This window comes from Gekko japonicus, unplaced genomic scaffold, assembly GCF_001447785.1.
Source record: "Gekko japonicus isolate JY-2015 unplaced genomic scaffold, Gekko_japonicus_V1.1 scaffold302, whole genome shotgun sequence".
NCBI classification, from domain to species: domain Eukaryota; kingdom Metazoa; phylum Chordata; class Lepidosauria; order Squamata; family Gekkonidae; genus Gekko; species Gekko japonicus.
Genome location: NW_015170283.1, coordinates 61,256 through 70,247, shown reverse-complemented (window position 1 = coordinate 70,247; position 8,992 = coordinate 61,256).

The window sequence follows — 8,992 nt, the reverse complement described above, 5'->3', positions numbered from 1 at the left end:
GATCACCACAGACAGAGGCTGAGAATGGAGCTACAGGTGAGATGGCAGCTGCTTGCTGATAACGAAGATGAGTTGTTGCAGGACTGCCCAAGGAAGGTGCCCAAGTAAGGCTGTTGGGCATGAACGCAACATGTACATTCATCGCTGAACTGCTGCAGAAACTCTGGCCTTAGACTGCAGACACTGCAGCCCTAGACTGCATGACACTGGACTTCGGAAGCTCCCTTCAGCTTTGTTATTTTGTGAAGCTGAACAAGATGCTGTAACCTGATGCCCAGAGCCTGCAAGTCAGTATAGATGTTCTTGTAATACCACTCTTCTCACAGTGAGGATCACTGAACCCTGTTCTTATACATTGCTGAACATTTTGTTGCCTATTCTAAATTAAAGCATAATGGCATACTTTTAAAAAAAACACCCAACTTGTAGGGACATTTAACATGACACGTAATATCACTATAGCTCTAGATAGATTCAGGCAATGCAAACAAAATTCAGCAGCCCAAACTATCTGAGTGGCTTGGTAGTGCATAAGGTGGCAGAGAAGCAGAGCACTGGCATTTTGTTTCTGTGTACATTTATTTACACACCTGTGCATCTGAAGTGAAAAGCATCTGCCTCCTACTCAGATATTAAACTTCCAGAGTCCCAGTATTTAACACCTCCTTGCAAAGTTGAAACAGGACCTGTGTTTTACAAGGAACAGGTATTGGAAAATAGGGACTCTGTCTAGTAAATAAGGTCAGCTAATATATATGCAATACTTGTCCTTGCACAGTTTACCTATCACTTCCTGAACATTACTTAGGACCAAGTCTAGGATCGCCTCTCCCTTGCTGGGTTCTGTGACCATCTGCTCCATGGTGCAGTCATTGTGAGTATCTAGAAACCCAATCTCTTTCTCCTGACTTGAAGAAGAAGAGATTGGATTTATACCCCACCCTTCACTACCCAAAGGAGTCTCAGAGTGGCTTACAAACTCCTTTCCCTTCCGCTCCCCACAATAGATGCCCTGTGAGGTAGGTGGGGCTGAGAGAGCTCTGACAGAAACTTCTCTTTTTCAATAATAGCTGTGCCAGAACTATGGCTTGCCCAAGCACGTGCAAGTGGAGGAGTGGGGAATCAAACCCGGTTCTCCCAGATTAGAGTCCACGCTCCTAACCACTATACCAAACTGGCTCCAAACACCAAACCTGAACACATATTGACCCAATCAATGTGTGGGTTGTTAAAATCACCTTTTCTGACACAGTTATTTTGTCAAGTTGCTTTCCTTAATTCTTTTGCGTTGTTTTTTTTTTGTATTTGTGTGTATGCCCATGCCTGGAAGTCATGGCAACCTCTGGTGACTCCTACTGGGGCACAGAGGACATTCAGAGAAGTGGCTAGATAGCCTGCCTCTGGCCTCTCAGCCCTGGTATTCTCTGGCGGTCTCCCATCCAAATACTTGCCAGGGTTGGCCCTGCTTAGCTTCCAAGATCTGATGAGATCAGGCTTGCCTGGGCCATCCAGGTCAGGGCTCTTTTTTTTTTTTTAATAAAGATTTTATTGACTCTCCTAAAAAGGGGAGGTGTTTCGCTTAAAAAGAAAAATGGGGGGGTATAGTGGGAGAGAGAGAAAGCTGAGTGATATATTAACTGGTAAATTAAACTGTTAGTAATGTCCAAACATTCTTCTTAGGCTTCTTCTGTGTGTTGTCAAACATCTTTTTTCAATCCGGTCACAAATAGTTCTATGTTAGTATGTTAGTAATGTTCCTTTGAATTTCTGTTAAAAAGTCTCTTCAGGGCGCATTCAGAACTGCTTCTTTGCGTGCTGGTTACTTTTACACTCCCGATGACGTGGAGGAGCTTCCTCTGTTTTCCTCACCTTCCGGCTTTTTTCAATCGTCCTTCGGGTTGCTGTTAACTCTTTCAGTTCATGTGCTATAAATCCTCTTCCTTTCATGCCGTTTCAGGAGGTCTCCAGCTTTGAGAATGGTATTAAATTTCAATTTCGCTTTTATCCGCTCCCAGACTCTCCGCTGGATCCTCCTCCGCAACTGTTGACTTTTATAAGCGCTTACAAGGCACTTCTCGCTGTCACAGTTCAAACTTTTCCGTTTTTCACAATCCCCCGTCAGATTCACAGCCATAAACAATCCAAGCATTAAGCAGCCGGCTCTCACATATAAGCAAACGCCCAGACTGAAGTCCCTCCCTTCTTCTCCGCTTGCCTTTGCCCAGCTCCGACATCTTTTTTTATTGTTTATTTTCAATAAAGTTCTTAAAATGCGCTCCAGAGAAACAAAACTTTTTCTTGCTTTATTTCAAATACATCAAAGGAAAACACCACTATTCGCTCAGTCCATTCCCCCCCTCCTTTTCTTTTTCGCTTATGCAGTTAGAGGATTAACCTCCTCGCCTTTTCGCTGGGGGGGGGGAAGCGGTTTTAGTTCTTTTTCTCTGCATTTTGACAACTCACAGTTAAGCCGATCTTTTCTTTTCCATTTTTTCCGGATGATCGCTTTATCACTCGGTGACGTCTGGTGGCTCCGCTAAACCCCGTGAAACGGGGTCGCTCACGCAGCAAGGTCCATTGGGGCAGGGCATGGCGGGAGCCTCAGTCTCCGACCTCTCGGCCGAAAGAGAGACTCCCCCCTGTAGCGCCCTAAAGCGCCCTGGATCCGAGCTCCTCTCTTCCTGAGGGGCTCGTTCGGGTCTCCGCTCGCGCGGATTCCCTCCTCCACCGCGGGCGGGCGGGACGCCCTCGGGAGCGACCCGAGGATGCGTCCGCCATTCGCGGGAGCCAGACCGGAAGCCCCTGGGCTCTTTTGCTGTTTTTTAAATCATCCTCTAACCTTTGATCTGGTGGGCGATAAGCTTCCTTTTGGGCACACTATTTCCACCCATAGTGTTTTTCTAAGCAAATCTATTTCTCATAGATCCTCAACTTTACTGGAGTGTATACCCATCTGACATACAGAGCTTTTCCACCTCCGACCTTTCTCATCCTCCTGATATAATTTATATCCAGGAATTATTGTGTCTCACTTATTATTCTCATCCCACCGAGTTTCTGAAATGTCCACAATGTTTATGTTCTCCTCTGACACTAAGCACTCCAGCTCCCCCATTTTACCTCAGACACTTCTGGCATTTACATATAAACATCTATAATTCCCCAGACAAGTTAGGCTTGCAACTTTCCTCCTGTGGCCTCTAGATCTTGTCAGGCAGTCAATATTGTTTGTCACCCTCTCAGTGGCTAGTACTAATCCAGTTTCCTCTAGAACAGTAACCGCTACCCTTTCATCTCTTAGGGATGAGCCACCCCAAACCAGAAACGTTTAATCTCCTGTTGGCTTTCCCCCAGGATTTAGTTTAAAAACTGCTCTGCCTCCTTTTTTATTTTAAGCGCCAGCAGCCTGGTTCCTTCTTGGGACAAGCAGAGGTCGTCTCTTTTGTACAGGTCCTACTTGCTCCAAAAAGCATCCCAATGCCTAACAAACTTAAACCCTTTCCCCCTACACCATCGTCTCATCCACGCATTGAGATTTCTAATTTGTGCCTGTCTAGCTGGCCCTCCATGTGGAACAGACAGCATTTCTGAGGTTACCTTGGTGGTCCTGGTCTTAAGCCACCTGTCTAGCAGCCTAAATGTTTTCTCCAGGACCACACAACTACACTTCCCTACATTGTTGGTACCAACATGTACCACAACCACTGGCTCCTCTTCCCAGCACTGTCTACCAGCCTATTTAGACCACATGTAATGTCCACTACCTTTGTGCCAGGCAGGTGAGTCACCATGTGGTCATCTATGGGTTCGCAGCCCACCTATCTACATGCCTAAGGACCAAATCACCAACTAACAAGAGCCCTCCCCGCTTCTGAGGGATGGTTTCTTGGTGTGAAAGGATACCTGTTCACCAACTGTAGAAGGGCTCCCTTCTGTGGGAACATCCCCCCTTTCTTCAGCATGGTGCCCTGTTTCCCCTTGACCCTCATGTTCCCTGACAGTGGCAAGGCTGCCAATTCTCAGAGTAGGACTGTAATGATTCCTTGTTTTATGTGTGTGTGTGTCTCTTTAAAAGTTTGGTTGCATGGCGGTGGTAAGTGGACTAGAGTGGTTGAGAGAAGCAAGCGTGGTATGATTGGTGGTTGACAGAGAGGGGGAGGGGTTTTGGAAGTGAGAACGAGTGGATATTTCTGTATGTCAGTCAGAGGTTACAGTTTTGACAGTTGAGGAGTTCAGTTAGTTCTGGGTATGAAGGAAGTTAGAAGCAGTCCTGTATGGAAAAAGTTAGTTCAGTGAGAAACCGAAGGAAGGCTGAGAGAATAGGAAAACGTAAATGAACGTTTTATTGAAGACATGTTATAAGAAAGGCTGTATGTCCTGATAAATTGGAGAGAAAGAGTGAAATTATATGACCTTGAGTTAAAGTGTTACAAAGTTACCTGAAAGATCCCTATCAGTAAGGGAGCATATTGCGTGTGATACACCAAGCAATGGTTCATTTATTACACATTACTAGATACCTTGTTCCACCCTTTTATTTATGAATTATTTCAATAAATCCTCTTTTATTCAAATATACCAGCTCTGAAAGAAATACTTCCTTAGGACCACATAGTTCCTCATAAGCCTTGTACTCGGTCTACCTAACCAGCAAGAGCAGAAGTAAAAGTATAAAGGTTTGGAAACCCTTAAATTTCCTGGTGGCAGCCGTATATACATAGAATAAAATAAAGAACACTTTTAAAGAGAAACCAGTCCTCCAGAATAAGGAGGTCATCACAAGGACAATCTAACAAGTCCTCAAGTTATCTGTGTGCCTGTCTCTGCTTCTCCAGGGTGTGAACTCAAGAACCAGGAGCTCCTTGTATTGGGTACACACTGACGACTTCCGTCTGCCTGCTGTACTCAGTGCAATACACTGGATAGCCCCCACCCCCTGCTGGCATTTTACCTTCACAATTGCTCCCCCAATTTTTAATAAGTTTCATATTTATGTAGATGTCTGTGGAAATGTGCTTATTCTTTTAGGGATGTGGAGAGACTAGTGCCCTGGCTTCCTCACCCCTGATGCTGAACTCACTCATCTGCTAAACTCGCCTGTTTATTCCTTTGTTCCAGACATCTTGTCACTGGAGCTGGGACACTTTGGCCCTGGAGCTGAGCCTGCTACATGAAGCAACAATTTAATCTCAAAAATCAAAATTAAAAATTAAAACAGAGTGCTGTGCGCATTGGTAATTCATAACCATGTGAACATATTTTCTAGATCAGGGATGTCAAACTCATTTGTTACGAGGGCTGGATCTGACATAAATGTCACTTTGTTGGGCCATAAAACGCAATGCCGGGTACTATAAACTGTATAAAGGATAGCAGCTGATAAGCTCCAGTTGGTGTATCCTCACTGTAAGGCCCCATGGCCTGGGAGGGGTATGCAAAGGAAAACCTACATGGGTGGGCTGGAGAGGCAGCAGTGCAGCACTAGGCAGAGGCAGACACTCCCACGATGCTTGACTGCCTCAGATAAGGTTGTTCTGCCATGCTGAAGCCACAATGGAGTGGCTCCCCCCAGCACTTGTACAAGAGACTCATGGCCTGCATAAGAGCCCTGGACAAGCTGGTTCTGGCCCCTGGGCCTTATGTTTGACATCCCTGTTCTAAATGTTGCTATTTTTCAGAACCAAACTACAACTTATATGCAATGGGTAGTTTGGCCCAAGGACTAGCACTGGAATAAATTAAAACATTATGGTTTCCACTGAAGTACTATTCCCTCAGAAATCCTAGCTCAAATTAAATCCTACTTGGTTCAGCCTCAATAAACTGTATAAAGGGGATGGAGGGAGAGAGCAACATGAGTATGGAATCAGGTGGGTTGTTTCATTGTTTCTAATTTCTACATGCCAGACTGGAGCTATCTAGACACCCTATAAGAGGCAGATTCATATTTTATGTGGCAAACATTCTTGTTGGTCTTGTTGCATTGTATACCTTCTGTAGAAGACCATAAAGCCTGTAAACAGATGGGGGGGGGGATAGATACATGCTAAGCAGCCATGACTGCGTATGCCTTCCCAATACATTGCTACTACTTGTTTACAGACATCGGGAAAAGCACATCTATAACCATGTGGTAGTCATATGCTGGAAAGAGACATTTTATGCCGGTCATTGTGGCAAAACAAGTGTGTGAGCAGCAAACGTATTTGCTGTGTGAACTCAAAAGGAACTCACAAACTAAATTTTGTATCATAACAATCTAGAAGCACTCTTTCATTGAAATGACTACCTTCCCTCTGCCTCACCATCACTACAGACAAATTCCTAAATATAAATGAGACAATTAAACAAACAACTGCATTCAAAAAGCCAAGGAATCTTATCCCCCCAAAGTGTTTTAGAAGCCCTCTGCTATTATATCTCATTTCCTGCCTTTGAAACATGAAAAGTCTATCTTCAAAGGATAAACAGCAGGGTGTCATAAGAATGCTTTGAAAGACTAGCTGATTATTAAACTCTGACCTATGTTATATTTGTGTTGACCTATAATACAAAGGGTTTTTGTTTGTTTGAAATGAGAATCTTTTCAAGTTTTTCATTACTTGGCCCTGTTGTCTATAAATATTTTTTCCTGCAGGAAAAAGGCCTTTGTTCATATTGTCTCTTATATCATTTCTTTTTATGATCCCTTAGAGTTTTATTGGTCATACAACTTCTCAGCAGGTTTGTCTGGCTATCTTATCAGGGTTAACAATTGCCACAACTGAAAACAATATAGGGGTTTTTTTACGAGCAAAATTTTTGAAAGCTGTTCCTCTTCAGTAATTTGGTTTCAAATTTCTAATAACACTAGTGTGGTGTAGTGGTTAAAGTGCCAGGTAATGCTCTGAGAGACCCAGGTGCAAACTTGCACTCTGACATGGAAGCTTGCTGGGTGACCTTGGCCTACTCACACATTCTCAGCAGAACCTAACTCACAGGATTGTTGTGAAGAGGTGAGAATCTGAAACAAAGTTGAAACAAAGCTTTGTGAGTATCAACATGACACTTGAAGCAGTGCAGAAATTTCATTGTAGGGATAGCACCTACAGAACAGATAGTATGTATGGTTCACAGTAGTATAGTTCACAGCCTGTTTACCTTTACTGAAGCATCTTCCTAATCATTCCAATATAATATAGTTCTGTTACCTTTGTAAAAATGTCCTCCTGAATAATTCAGTTTAGTTGGATTTTAGGACTCTTTTGCTGAAGGAAATGGCTTCTGATTAGCTTTATGGGAATTTGTGCTACCAACAAATACATTTTATTCAGGACTGGAAAATGGCTGTCATGTTTTTCATAACATCCCCTCCCCCCAACTTATTTACTGTATTCCACAGAGTGATAGGGTAGGAATCAATTTGCCCGATGAGCGGAAGCTGTATTTCTTTGAAAGCATATGTTTGGCAAAATTACTCTTATTTTTATATGGAACGACAGTATACTTGCATTGTCTACTTTTTAATATTAAAATTTCCCCACAGTCCACTAATATCATTAAAATTTATGAAGCAAGATTATATAGTTGGGATCTCTTAGTTTATATGTGTTAAGTGACCCTGAGTTTTTACTCTTGCTTGAGAAATGCCATGCCAGATCACCTGTTTGGTATTCTTTGGCAACTGGCAGGTCTAGGTAATCCACTGGTAGACAACATACCCTTTACCAGTTCTGCTTCATAGCATTCAGAATATAGCAGCTGTCCCTTTATTTTAGCTATCACATTTTCAGCACTAGCTCTGTGATAATTACAGACCTCTCACAATCCCAATTCTTAATTTCTAACAAGGAAGAAGCTGGGGCTCAGATCCTATCTGGATGCTATGTCCCACCTCTCTCAGGTGGGTGGAGTCCTGGTCCAGCTCTGCTTGTTAAACAACGAGCTAAATACACTTTGCATGTATTCATTCCAGCATGTCAAAGATGCAGTCTGCTACCAGCAACACAGAATATTGTCTAAGAGGGCCCAGGTCTAAGAGGCCTGAACAATCTTTTTAATCCCTCCACATCCCTTTCTTTTAATATCCAGCCTGATAAAGAGTTATGGAGAATTTAAAAGCTTGCACACTGTGCTGTGTTATTTGGTTGGTCTTCATAATGATATTAAATGGCTTTGTTTTTGGATTTTACTATGAACCAAAGCGTCTATTAATTTTTTTTTTTGTCATTGGAGAGCTTTTATCTGCTACAGTCAAAACAACAGAATCCGGTGGTATTTTAAAGACCAACAAATTTATTGTGGCATAAGGTTTTGTAAACTGGAGCCCATTCTGTCAGGTGCATTAGCCCTTTTCAGTTATTACACTCCCGATGCTGTGACCCTGTGTATGGGATCAATGTACTACATGGATTCTTACCGATATCTGCAACTGCCATTTCTTCTTAAGGGGGCACCTTGCAGATTTTCTGCTCAGTACATGCATACCAGGCTCTGGTGACTGCAGGTGTGTAGCATGTTTGTTCTATATACATGGTCAAAGATAATGACTTAAAGGGGCTATTGTTACAATCAGCTGACAGAAAGATATACACATAAGAGTACAACTGAAAGCAGCAAGGTTGGAGCACTCCGAACGGGTGATGAATTGGCAAAGTAAAACGAACAGTGTACCCAAACCTTTTTTAAAAGAGAATGACAATTACTTTATGTAGTGGCCATTCCCTACTGAGCCCAAGTTTGATAGAGCAACATATGAATTCCAGCTCAGCAACTTTTTGTCAGAATCCAATCTGAGCGCTATAAAACAGGAGTCCAGAATAAGTTTGTCTGAGCCAGTCAGAGCACGCTTCACCACATCAGGTCGAGTTCCGGTGAACAGTGGCTGTAACAGAGTCCTGCTCGAACCCTTCTCCCTAGCTTGCATAAAACCGACCTCCCCTACACTCCTGTTCATATTTGTTCCAAGAAACTAATACAGCAACACGCACACCCGGAATCCTAAAAGCGACGT